The sequence below is a fragment of the Lissotriton vulgaris genome, chromosome 11 (genome assembly GCF_964263255.1).
Source record: "Lissotriton vulgaris chromosome 11, aLisVul1.2, whole genome shotgun sequence".
Classification (NCBI taxonomy): Eukaryota; Metazoa; Chordata; class Amphibia; order Caudata; family Salamandridae; genus Lissotriton; species Lissotriton vulgaris.
In genome coordinates this window covers 1,096,909,406-1,096,922,389 of record NC_141699.1, presented here as the reverse complement: position 1 = coordinate 1,096,922,389, position 12,984 = coordinate 1,096,909,406, and the positions used below count along the sequence as shown (strand labels likewise).

At 52.5% G+C, this 12,984-nt stretch overlaps 1 protein-coding gene across 1 annotated transcript in view; it reads right to left on the bottom strand.

The window, feature by feature from the left end:
* Window positions 1-12,984, bottom strand: part of LPP (LIM domain containing preferred translocation partner in lipoma) — a 327,664-nt gene that overhangs the window by 103,933 nt on the left and 210,747 nt on the right. The window lies entirely within an intron of this gene.

Below are 12,984 nucleotides of genomic sequence, written 5' to 3'. Positions count from 1 at the left end.
CTTAGTCTATCTCTATAGTAACTACACATTGCACAACATTGTCATATAGCGCTTTCACCATGCTGTACGCGATAAAGTTGCTCTGCAATGTGTTCACTTTTACCCTGCAGAACATACAGGTTTGTTTGTTCATTACAATTGAGTAGATCTTTGGATGCAATATCATAAAATATCTTTGATTGATTTTGTACCTACCTGTTTTTTCTTTCCATATATCTCTTTCGTCATTGAATACATTTCTGGCATGCTAAGGAGATCACATGGAGCACATTCTTGGAGCCCATTTATTTTGCTTTGGAACTTGCCATTTTGCCTTCTGTAGTGACCACAGCCTCAAACAGGCCCAGGCGGGGGTTGGGGGTGGGGTGGATGGGTGGGGAGTGAATGTTTAACCCCTTCCATGCTGGGCCGTTTCCGCCGCTGTGCGGTAAACAAAAGAACAGGGCGGGGCCGTGACGAACCCCAGCCGTCATCAGCACACGAGCGCCGCAGAGCGTGACGGCTGGGGTTCGTCACCAGCATGGAAGGGGTTAAAAGGGCAGCCAACTTTATTTCCAGATTGCCTCAATCGGCACTCTGGTAGATCATCTGTCTGAGGGTCACCTGCAGAGAGGACCAGTGTATGGGAATTAAGAGTGATGGATAGATTTGTCCTTCCTCTAGCACTGAACGTGTCATTTTAGATACTTTGCTTTCCCAGCATTTGAAAGGTAAGGACAAAATCTGAGCTGGACATTCCCATGTTGAAGTTGAGCTCCAGCCATCTCTAGCTGTCACTGCCGTGATGTGATGAAATATATTGTGCGCGTTCTCAGGTAAAGTTCAGAGGAGCACGCGCCTCAGCACCCGCTACATCCTCTACTGATCACCCTGGTTCTTCTCTGATGTGTTGGTCAGAGTAGAAAGCCCTGAAGCGTGCACCGGGATGACATCTGTAAATGGGAAGAGACTGCTACGTTTCCAATTCAGAAAAGGAACAGGTAGAGCCATGACGCCCGGAGGAGCCCCGGCATGACGCCCGGCGTGACGCGACACCCGGCAGAGCCCCAGCGTGACACCCGGCAGAGCCCCAGGTAGGACACCCGGTAGGACACCCGGCAGAGCCCCAGGTAGGACACCCGGTAGGACACCCGGCAGAGCCCCAGGTAGGACACCCGGTAGGACACCCGGCAGAGCCCCAGGTAGGACACCCGGTAGGACACCCGGCAGAGCCCCAGGTAGGACACCCGGTAGGACACCCGGCAGAGCCCCAGGTAGGACACCCGGTAGGACACCCGGCAGAGCCCCAGGTAGGACACCCGGCAGAGCCCCAGGTAGGACACCCGGCAGAGCCCCAGGTAGGACACCCGGCAGAGCCCCAGGTAGGACACCCGGCAGAGCCCCAGGTAGGACACCCGGCAGAGCCCCAGGTAGGACACCCGGCAGAGCCCCAGGTAGGACACCCGGCAGAGCCCCAGGTAGGACACCCGGCAGAGCCCCAGGTAGGACACCCGGCAGAGCCCCAGGTAGGACACCCGGCAGAGCCCCAGGTAGGACACCCGGCAGAGCCCCAGGTAGGACACCCGGCAGAGCCCCAGGTAGGACACCCGGCAGAGCCCCAGGTAGGACACCCGGCAGAGCCCCAGGTAGGACACCCGGCAGAGCCCCAGGTAGGACACCCGGCAGGACACCCGGCAGAGCCCCAGGTAGGACACCCGGCAGGACACCCGGCAGAGCCCCAGGTAGGACACCCGGTAGGACACCCGGCAGAGCCCCAGGTAGGACACCCGGTAGGACACCCGGCAGAGCCCCAGGTAGGACACCCGGCAGAGCCCCAGGTAGGACACCCGGCAGAGCCCCAGGTAGGACACCCGGTAGGACACCCGGCAGAGCCCCAGGTAGGACACCCGGTAGGACACCCGGCAGAGCCCCAGGTAGGACACCCGGTAGGACACCCGGCAGAGCCCCAGGTAGGACACCCGGCAGGACACCCGGTAGGACACCCGGCAGAGCCCCAGGTAGGACACCCGGTAGGACACCCGGCAGAGCCCCAGGTAGGACACCCGGTAGGACACCCGGCAGAGCCCCAGGTAGGACACCTGGTAGGACACCCGGCAGAGCCCCAGGTAGGACACCCGGCAGAGCCCCAGGTAGGACACCTGGCAGAGCCCCAGGTAGGACACCCGGCAGAGCCCCAGGTAGGACACCCGGTAGGACACCCGGCAGAGCCCCAGGTAGGACACCCGGTAGGACACTCGGCAGAGCCCCAGGTAGGACACCCGGTAGGACACCCGGCAGAGCCCCAGGTAGGACACCCGGCAGGACACCCGGCAGGACACCCGGCAGGACACCCGGCAGGACACCCGGCAGGACACCCGGCAGGACACCCGGCAGGACACCCGGCAGAGCCCCAGGTAGGACACCCGGCAGGACACCCGGCAGGACACCCGGCAGGACACCCGGCAGGACACCCGGCAGGACACCCGGCAGGACACCCGGCAGGACACCCGGCAGGACACCTGGTAGGACACCTGGTAGGACACCTGGTGGACCAGGTCTTGCATGAGAGAAAGATCTCCTTTGAAGCTCAGGCAGCCGGGTTAGGCTGGGAGGAAAGGGTTAGCACCGTGCAGCTGAAATAGGGACTTAATCTGATTTGGTTTCTGGTGCCACAATTCTAGTAAACTATTTAAGCTGCCAAGCATGTATGCAGGAACGGAAAGACATGTTGCTGTAGAACTGGGAGCAGAAAGCCTGAAAATGTTATTAGGATTAGATAGGCTTTCCTACCAAAACTGCCGGGTTTGCACTTTCAAATGCCTTGCTACACCCATCACAAAGAGAAAGTTTACCCGCGCCTGAAGTCAGAAGGCATATTACCCAGGTGCATTGGAAAAATCCTGCCGGAATTGTGTTATACAGAATTTTACTCCAGTGCTGATGCTGCCACGAATCTGCTGATCCGAAAGTTCAGGGTCAAAGGACGATCACTGAAGCTGCTTGGCCATGTGGCGCTTCACCCCTGTGGCTGGCGCGTGAACATGCCTGCGACAGAGCAACATGCTTTCTGCCTGTGGAAGACACTGGACCTGGAGGTGGAGCGGTCGGGATCACCAGGCAAATGGAACTCTCTGGTCCAGGGAACAGCGCTAAGAGAACCAGGTAAAACCTTCAAGCCCGGTCATGAGCACCTACCGTGGGCGATCTGGCAAAGTGTCACGTGTGACTAGAAAGAGACAACCTCTACGGCTTCGGCCTTCAGGTCTTTGGTGCTGCAAATATTTTGTATGGATGTCAGGTTTCAATACCACGGATTACTCTATATATTCTGCCACAGAATCTTGCTTCATTGAACGTTTCAGACCTCTACAAAGGCTTCAAAGTCTGCAGGTGCAAACACTCAACTGGATCAACCAACCTCTGAGCTCATGATCCCTCACATGTCAGCCACAGAAGGTGCGGAGGTCCCACAGAAGGTGCTGGGGTCCCAGTCAACCTCATGGAAGTCACTGTTATCCACAATTCATACTGTATACCGGTGGTTCCCAAAGTGTGCGCCGCGGCGCCCCGGTGCGCCGTGATGAGAAGCCAGGGGCGCCGCGGCGCCACCCAGGATGTGGCTCCTTTGTGCTGAACGTGATCTCAGCCCTCGCCCTTTGCATTTAAATGGCTCAATTAAGAGCTCGGTGCGGTTACGGAGAGTGCTGTGGACATTGCTGTATGGTTTGTTTCAGTGTTTAAGCACTGGTCTTTGTTTCTGAATGAACGTCCTACCCTGTGCATTGTGTTTTTTTGTTGATAGTAAATACAAGTTACACAACGCTCTGGTGCTTTCCATTTTACTTTCCCTTTCGTGGAGTGTGGCGGCGTCTGTATATGCTTTCCTTCGGACTGACCACATATTTCTGTCAGTCGATATTTTTGTTAACGGTATTCTGGAATACAACCGAGCAAGTGTGTGAGACAACAGTGGAGTGAGTCATTACACGAGGGACAATTCGGGAGCATAATGCCAGCAGAAAGGTGTAGCATACATCCATTCCGGATAAATAAGTAAATTGTGTTTTTGCAAAAGCAAGCACAAAAGAAGCCCGGGGGAGGACGGATGGGTGGGGGGTGTTTCTCCGTGAAGAGATGAAATTGGTCCCTATTCTATCCCTACTCCCGGAGTGTCTCGTCATAGCACTGTTCCCTCCAGCCCCGACCCTTCTCCGTTTTCCACTTTCAGCCCTGAGGAGTTCCAGCCGGGTGCGTCTTGTGTCATAAATCGGAATTACATTGGAGGCAGAAATAGCTTTAAACACCTTCTTGTGGCTGACAGCACGGCAGAAATAGAGTGGGAGAAAGCTGTCAAAACAGCAAAGTTTGTGTTAATAATTACTGTTGTAGAGTTGGATTTTTACAGTGGGGCCAGTACACTTCCGGTTTGGATGTATCGAATAGAGGTGGACAGCCTCGAATAAGTGCGATAGCAAGTGTTCAAAGAAACGGATATTTGAAAATATAGCTTACAAATATTTCTTTGTGGCAAATACTTTTTGAGGGAAGGGTACTCAATTGTTTTTATACGCAAGGAAGAGCGCTTTACATAATAACCAGTTGTGATACATAAGGATTTAGGATTACATGCGTTACATAAAAGATACAAGCAGAAAAAAATTGCAAATGTACAAGTTATAAAGTCACACAGGGAAGAGATATAAACAGAAGTAAATTGCAAATGTACAAGTAGTAAAGTCACACAGGGAAGATACAAATATAAAAAATTGCAAATGTACAGGTTGTAAAGTCACTCAAGGAAGAGATACAAATGGATAAACTCTAAGTCACATAGGAATGGTAGAGAGTACAAAGGAATATATGACGTTACAACGAATTCCGTTGCAACGAATGCCTTTACCACGCATGCGTTACAACGGAATTCGTTCACCACGCATAACATTTTCCACAATTACTAGCGTGGTGACGTCATAGTCGTTAAGAGAAAGCGGAAGTTTATTTTCCGTTTTCTCTTAAACGACGCTGATACCCGACGTGACTCCAGGTGAGTTTCTTTTTGGGGGGGGGAGACCCCCCCCAACCCCCCCCCCCCTTTTTTTTTTACCTTTACCACATATACCTTTACTACAAACCTCGTAGTACAGGTATGCGTGGTAAAGGCTTTCGTGTTAACCACGCATGCGTTGTACTGCATGCGTGGTTAACGATTTCGTTGTAAAGGCTTCGTTGTAATGGCCGTTTCCCAGTACAAAGGTTTACTGCAGTGGTTCTCAAAGTGTGCGCCGTTAAAAAAATGGTGGGGAGCCACGGCCCGCTGCCAATTAGGTCAAGGGAGCCACGGGTCAAAAAAGTTTGGGAACCACTGCTGTATACCTATCATTATTAAGTAAAACATTTCTGTTCCGCTAAGTAGCCCGTGAAAAATCAGCCAATGTCTGGGGAAAGATGGTCTGCGGAATCCCGTAGACTCCAGAAAGTACATTTAGAGGATATAGTAAAAATAAATCCCACTATACTAGATGTAAATAAAACGTGCAGGAGCCTGCTATAAGGAACGCAACCGAACATGGCAAAATAATTTTAAAATCATATACGGCTACAACACTAAATAGAAGCGATAAGGAGAAATTTCATACACCTTTCAAGGTGGTTTATCAGCGTTGACTATCCATATTGCCCTCTACTGAAGCTTAGGCAAAAAAGACATCGACAGAGTATGTCCTCTGAAATGTTGGTTGTATTTTGCATGAATTCTTTTTACTACAAATGTCAAAATTGTAATCCTTCAGTGATCCAGTCTCACTTAAAAATGCAACTTTAAATTAAGTTCCAATTTCCAGACAGGTTTTACGATTCAAATGAGGACATCAGTAAATGGACGGCACATTTGACTGGACAGTTAAGCGCTGACCGAGCAGTACAAAACAAGCCTGCATACAAGTGTACACCATTTAGCGTTGTAAGAGGCGACCACCATGGAGTCACAGCTTTTAGGGTCTTTCAAAGCAACCTCACGAAGAGCCCAGCCACTCTGCCGGAGGTTTGAAACTTATTTCAAACCTGGTTATGTCCCGGTTGTTGATGCGCTGGCTGTCTGTGCTCCAAGGATCCATGCAGATTTATTTTGCCTCAATAATGCAATGTTCTAAGAATCGCTTATGGGTCACGGTCATCTAGCACAGTGACACCTAAGGACCGCCACGACGGCACGTCTACTGAATCTCTGCATTCTTAAAAAACAAATGAGTTCTCTTGCAGAAGAGAAGACCAGAAGGTAGGCTAACCACAGACTGGAGACCGTCCACGAGAAAGTAAAGCACTGAGTTTATAAAGGAACTCCCTAACACTTCAGTTGATCACAACAGTGCAACATAACACATAGTATTATCCTGATCATGCTCGGACACTGCTGATACAGTCTGGATGGCAGGAGAAACCAGACTCAATGTCCAAATGATGCATCCAAATGGAGCCGATTGGGATTCAGCATCACCCGATTGACAGCAGAACCTCTCAGGGATACTTGCCAGCACACATATCTAGGACCCTCAAGCAGGACATCAGCACAATTCTCTGGCACCCTCGTGTGCAGCTCAATATGGCGTGCGCTTTGGAAAGACCTCTAGTATTGCTGGACTCCCACTCTGAACTTTTCTCCTCTCTGGTTCTACGGCGAACCCTCTCAATAAATGTCAACGGTCTCGAAAGGACTCTGTGACGTCTCCGCCTAGGCAGACAAGCAAACTCAACAAGGTACAGCCTTGCACGGTCTCTTGCCCTCATCTGCTGTTGGGATTCCTACGGTGTAGCAGAGGGCTGGCTGCTGAAGAGGCCTCTTAATTTACATAAACATGAGATCTCTTGACAGAAGAGACCGAAAGCGACAACGGAGGCATCAGGGAAGCATAGAAGATCCTTTACAGATCACCCGATGAAGTAAACTGCAAACATAACACTGCAGAAGAGGGCTACTTGTGTTGTACGGTGGCAATAACCCTCTTCAATCTATATTCTGTGGGTGCCACGACGAAAAGAAAAGGGAGAGAAACTATTCAATTCTTTCAGTAGACCACACGCACTCCTCACTTGGGAGGTGTGAAGTGGTTCCAAGGATCAACAGGAATTGTAGGTAAAGACTAGGCATACTTCCAGTTGCATGGAAGCACAAATAAACCTCAAGAAGGTATCTCTTATAAACTGGGAGCAGCAGCACCCCGACCAGAGGACTCCCAACCACCGGGGGAGGAACAAGAGCAGGTCAAGAGAACTAGATGAGACCAATCATCAATGGTTGATCTGGCCTTTCAGCATATGTGGAAGACCGATCGCATGCGATGAAAGAAGTACTAAGGCACACACTTGAGAGCGACTAAAACTGAACTAATGCGCCATCAATCAAGCGCACATTTATAGAGTGCGTCAATTCACCCCTGAGGGTCCCAAGGGCTGGAGATGTTGGCTGCTGCATGGTTATTTGATCATTTAAACAGCCAGGTCTTTAACTCTTTCCTGAATTGCTGGAGCCACGGAGCGGGCCCGAGATGCAGAGGTGGTCGTTCCAAGCCTTGGCTGCCAGGTGCGAGAAGGATAGACGTGGCTCTAGAGAAAGAACAGTCTTGTTCTTAGAAAGATGTAGCCCTTCTTTGCTGCACTCGGTGTCTGTCTTTTATCCCTCGAGGGCTCCAAGAAGCCCTTGATGCTATCCAAGCATCACGGCGTGAGCACGAACGCCTGCCACATCATCAGCCTTACGCAAGATCTGGACTCACGACAAGGTGTTTCGTAACAGCATACCGCGGCCTATGTCGATGAAAGCCGCTCTTTCACCCTCCACGGAGCGTCAGGCTCCAGGATATGCTTGTGACACCCATCAGATAAATTAAATACAACTTCATCCTATCACTAGGAGGCCTCTGGCTGCAACTGATGCGTTCCGCGCCGAGGCACCCTGGCTCCGCCCCGAGGCACCCTGGCTCCGCCCCGGGGCACCCTGGCTCCGCCCCGGGGCACCCTGGCTCCACGCCCCGGGGCACCCTGGCTCCGCCCCGGGGCACCCTGGTTAAGCAGCACTGAAAGATCAGGAAGAAATATGCGGCAAGACAGCCTCACTTAAAAAGCTTAAACTAACGCCGACCTCCGCTGTACTCCCTTCAAGCTGAAGAATAAACCTGGCGAGCTGGCTCCAGCGTGGCATCGGCTGCTCCTGGGCACCCCTGGGTCAGCACTCCTGTGAAAGATGCCAAAGGCTGGAGGGCTCAACCGGAAGGAGTCATCCTCCTGGGCACAGGAAAGGCCGCCATTGAAGCTCCGAGCGCCTCGCGACCTCATTCAAGGCCCTCTCTCTTCACTCACAAAGGAATGTTGTTTCAATCTCAAAAACCGTCCCAAAGTTGACGTTTGAAATGTGTCCAGAGGTAGCTCTCGATGTATAAAGCATTCCTGCGCAGACGCTTTCAGCAACAAAAAAAACGCACCTGAAAAAAAAATGCGCGCCACAGAGCTCCGGTCCCTCGTGTATTTTACCTGTTACCTTTAACTGCAACGTGACGTGCGCTTCGCATCTTGCATTAAACTCCAGGGACGCTCAATTGTTTCCATTCATTCATTTAATCTCCCATCTGCTTTTTTTCTAACATCCTTTTAAAGGCATTTTATGGCAAACTGTGCATTTAGTAACGTGGCACAACATTTTATCGTGGCATTTCTCCCATCCACACTTCCGGTGTCCAAATATCAACACACCTTGTTTGGCAGGACACCTTACCCTGCCTTTCCACCCGGCCTCTTACAGACTCACCATTGGACCATCTCAGCCCGTCTGGCCACAGCCGTGCCTCAGATCATGGGTTTAACAGCATCAAAGGAATGACCCCTGGGGGGCGATGCCTGGAGCGGTCAAACGGAGCCCCGTGCTTGCGAAGCCGTCTCAATGGGGCGTGGATCTGAAGCTCAGAGGAAGGTTGTCCATCACGTAAACAAACACAAACAGGACTGTAGTTTGCTTAAGTCACAGACACGGACATGGGCGTCCGCAGAAATGTTTCCATGGGGGGGGCAAAAATTTAACTTCAGTGTTTGAGGATCTAATTTCCGTTTGCTTTTTTAACTGTCTAAGCTCGTATTTATTTTGTTACTAAAATATTAAACATTACTTCTGAACTGAGTTTCCCAGCTTCATGCAGTTTTGCACAAATAGACTACTGCAATGCAATATGTGAGAACATGAGGCTGGGAAACTCGGTTCAGAAGTAATGATTAATATTTACAAATAAAAAATAAACACGAGCTAAACAGTTTAGGTTAAAAAAAAAAAGCTAACGGATCTAATACTACATTTTTTTTGCTCAGATGTGGGTGGTATAATCTACTGCCTCCAAGCACTCGCCTTCAAGGCCCGAAAATGGCAGACGGCCCTTTGTCCTTCTTTATGCGATGATCAGCAGCAGATAGAATGACAATGGACCCGTCCAGTCTGCTCGAGGTGAGGTCGGGGAGGGGCTGCTGCAGCCTCTAGAGTTCAGAGAAGTGCGAGAGGCCCCAAGTGAGAGAACGTTTAAACTCCTGGGGCTTCTCGCAGGGGAACAGCACAGCCTGCTGTAGTTGTGAAAATTAGGGATAAAAGGAATGTTGATGGCCTACCTGCTCGGAACACATGGGGTCTGCTACAGCAATGTGCGCTGCCTAAGCGATAATATCACATTGTCACTGGGCCAGCACCGGAGACCGGCAATCCAGGGGGGGGGGGGGGCAAGCGCACCCCCTTGCCCCCCCCTGCGGATGCCCATGGACACGGACATCCGGAGTCTGCACAGGTCACGTCTGCCACCATTAGAGCCCTGGTTCACTCTTCAGTGTTCGGATTCATCATCACCCTGGTCACCTACTCACAGACAACGGGCTCCACAACGTGGCCGCTTCTTTCCTAAATGGTATCTAATCAGCAGGCAATTCCCAAATTAGTCCTGCGGCTACACCGGAGACCAAAACCCAAGTCGGTTCCATACATCCTCCCACCAAATCTAGCGCCTGTGATCCGCTCCGGTCACTGCACAGTCTGCCTCACACCCTCCTACAGATTACATGTGGTACTTAAGGCTCCCGGCTTCCTTCTAACTCATGGACCAGAGGCAAACTACACAGAGCCTCAAACCCTTGTGTGCACCAGGACTGCTTCTCTCCTACCCTGAGAAACCCTCCGGACGCACTCTAGTCTCTACTACAATGTTAGATATCTTGGACCAAATTTGAACTTCGAAGAGGATTTGTTCACACAAGGAATCACGGGACAGCCGGTAGCTTCACCGCCTCGGCCTCAATAAATAGGATTCTTAAACGCAAGTATGACAATAAAATAAAGAACACAGAACCTTCCCTCAGACCTGCAGGTGGACAAACGAGTGTTCCAAGAGCACCGTGGTGTATCTTTGGGATTCGTTACAGATGATGCGCTTACATTCCTTTTTTGTCATGAAAATTGATGCAAGTCCTACAGCTTCAGAAAAACCACTACCCACCACCACCGCAACAGGTTCCTCACAGAAGCTGGAGCAAGATCACCGCCGACCAGCTCACCGCCTCCCTCAGCCAGAACCCACCCACCAGCACACCGGACCCCAACGAAGCAGCCCGCAACTTCAGGCAGTGGCTGACCGCCTGCGCAGACGACCTCGCACCACTGAAGAACCCTCCCAGCAAACCCAGAAGCAAGAAGCCCCCCTGGTTCACCGACGAACTCAAGGACTCCAAGAAGACCTGCCGCACCCTCGAGAAAGCCTGGCTCCTCGACCAGACCACTGACAACATGACCGCCCTCAAACACGCCACCCGCAAGCACCACCAGCTCATCTGCACCACCAAGAAGAAATCTCTGAAGGATCGACTGGACAACAACGCCCACGACAGCAAGGAACTCTTCACCATCGCCAAGGAGTTCTCCAACCCCAGCACCGGCAACAACAACATCACCCCTTCACAAGATCTCTGCGACTCCCTTGCCTCGTTCTTCCACCGCAAGATTGCCGACATCCACAACAGCTTCGGCACACCATCCTCGCTCCCAACCGTCGAACCAACGCACCCCACCGCCACCCTCCGCACCTGGACCGCAGTGACCACCGAAGACACAGCCCGCACGATGAACACCATCCACTCCGGATCTCCGACTGACCCCTGTCCCCACCACGTCTTCAACAAGGCAGACTCCACCATCGCACCCCAACTCCGAGACGTCATCAACACCTCCTTCGACACCGCCACCTTCCCGGAGAGCTGGAAACATGCAGAGCTCAGCGCCCTACTGAAGAAACCAACAGCGGACCCTACCGACCTCAAGAACTTCCGCCCCATCTCGCTCCTCCCTTTTCCTGCCAAAGTCATTGAGAAGATCGCCAACGGACAGCTTGCCGCCTTCCTCGAGACGAATGGATCCCTCAACCCCTCGAAGTCCGGTTTCAGAGCCAACCACAGCACCGAGACCGCCCTCATCGCAGCCACAGACGACATCTGAGCCCTTCGACAACGGGGAAACAGCGGCACTCATCCTCCTGGACCTCTCCGCCGCGTTCGACACTGTCTGCCACCGCACCCTAGTCCAACGCCTCAGCAACACCAGCATCCAAGAGAAGGCATTGAAGTGGATCATCTCGTTCCTCGCTGGAAGAACACAGAGTCCGCCTCCCCCCGTTTCGTTCCGAGGCCACCAAAGTCATCTGCGGCGTCCCGCAAAGATCATCACTCAGCCCCACCCTCTTCAACGTCTACATGAGACCTCTTGCAGCCATCGCACGCCAACACAACCTCAACATCATCTCCTACGCCAACGACACCCAGCTGATCCTCTCCCTCACCAGAGACCCCGACACCGCCAGAACCAGCCTCCACGAAGGGATGAAAGACGTCGCCGAGCGGATGAAGAACAGCCGCTTGAAACTGAACTCAGACAAGACGGAAGTCCTCATCCTTGGGCCATCACCCACCGCCTGGGACAACTCCTAGTGGCCCCCAGCCCTGGGCACCGCCCCCAAGCCGACAGACCACGCAGGCAACCTGGGCTTCATCCTTGACTCCTCCCTCTCGATGACCAGACAAGTCAACTCCGTCTCCTCTTCATGCTTTCACACCCTCCGCATGCTCCGCAAGATCTTCCAATGGATCCCGATCGAAACCAAGTAGACGGTCACCCAGGCCCTCGTCACCAGCCGGCTGGACTAAGGAAACACCCTCTACGCCGGAACCACAGCCAAGCTACAGAAAAGACTACAACGCATCCAGAACGCCTCCGCCCAACTCATCCTGGACATCCCTCGACGTAGCCACATCTCCGGCCACCTGAGGAACCTGCACTGGCTCCCCGTCAACAAGAGGATCACGTTCAGGCTCCTCACCCACTCACACAAGTCTCTCCACAACCTGGACCCCAAGTACCTCAACGACCGCCTGACCTTCCACACGCCCGCTACGATCAGCTAGCCTCGCCCTCGCCGCCGTACCACGCATCCGAAGAGCCACCGCCGGAGGCAGATTCTTCTCCTACCTGGCGGCGAAGACATGGAACTCCCTCCCCATCCACCTTCGGCTGACCCAGGACCACCTCGCCTTCAGGAGACAACTCAAGACCTGGCTGTTCGAGCAGTAGCGGCCCCCTTACCCCAAGCGCCTTGAGACCCTTCCGGGTGAGTAGCACACTATACAAGTGTTATGATTGATTGATCTAACAAGCTGGACTGGTCAGGACTTGTATTTCCACATCAGGCTTCGACTGACTGGTGCGAGCCCAACTCGATTCCCTCTTGCAACTACTGCTGTGATCGGTCTCCTTCAAGGTGTTGCTAGTGAGCACGAAGTGCTCGACCCTTCGGTGCAATGTGCTCGCGCCGCGGAGCCCAGCAGGAGATGTGTCACGGACCATGGAGCCACGACTCTGGAACACTCCTAGAAGGCTGACACATCAATGCTAGGAGCTGCCTGATGCAAGTCAAGGTTGGATCCCTCGAGGGCATTCAGCTG